Source organism: Morone saxatilis, unplaced genomic scaffold (genome assembly GCF_004916995.1).
Source record: "Morone saxatilis isolate NCDOM2014 unplaced genomic scaffold, NCSU_SB_2.0 Contig7, whole genome shotgun sequence".
Taxonomy (NCBI): Eukaryota; Metazoa; Chordata; class Actinopteri; family Moronidae; genus Morone; species Morone saxatilis.
This window is the reverse complement of record NW_023340246.1, coordinates 11,287,352-11,287,827: the sequence shown is the minus strand read 5'-3', so window position 1 is coordinate 11,287,827 and position 476 is coordinate 11,287,352.

Sequence of the window (476 nt, the reverse complement as noted above, 5' to 3'; positions counted from 1 at the left end):
AAAAAAAAATGCCTGTAAAAGCAACTAAGTAGCATTTACAATATGAAAACAAACTAAAGACACGGTTAAATTTAGCTACCAAACATGTATGCAAATTAGGTGACATAACACAGAAGTTAAGTGGTTGCCAATTTTCTTATCAAAGTAACAACAAACCACTTTTCAAATAGCCTTCACTTGATAAAAAGGGCACCAAGGATCTAGTTTGCTTGGCATGGCAAAGAATGTGTACATCAACAGAAGGGCAAAAGACATTCGCTCATGGCACATCCATTCATACTGAGCTCAAAATCAAACATCACTGTTCAACTGATTAAAGGAACAAGTTCTTATTCAGTAAGCTGCAACATTCAAAACAGTGCAGACAGAAACGTGAAGTAGCATGGGGATGGACGTATCTCAGCGACATACGCCTCCCATGTCTCACAGTGCATTTCTCCCTACAGCGCTTTTTATGTTTCAAACCACTAAATAAG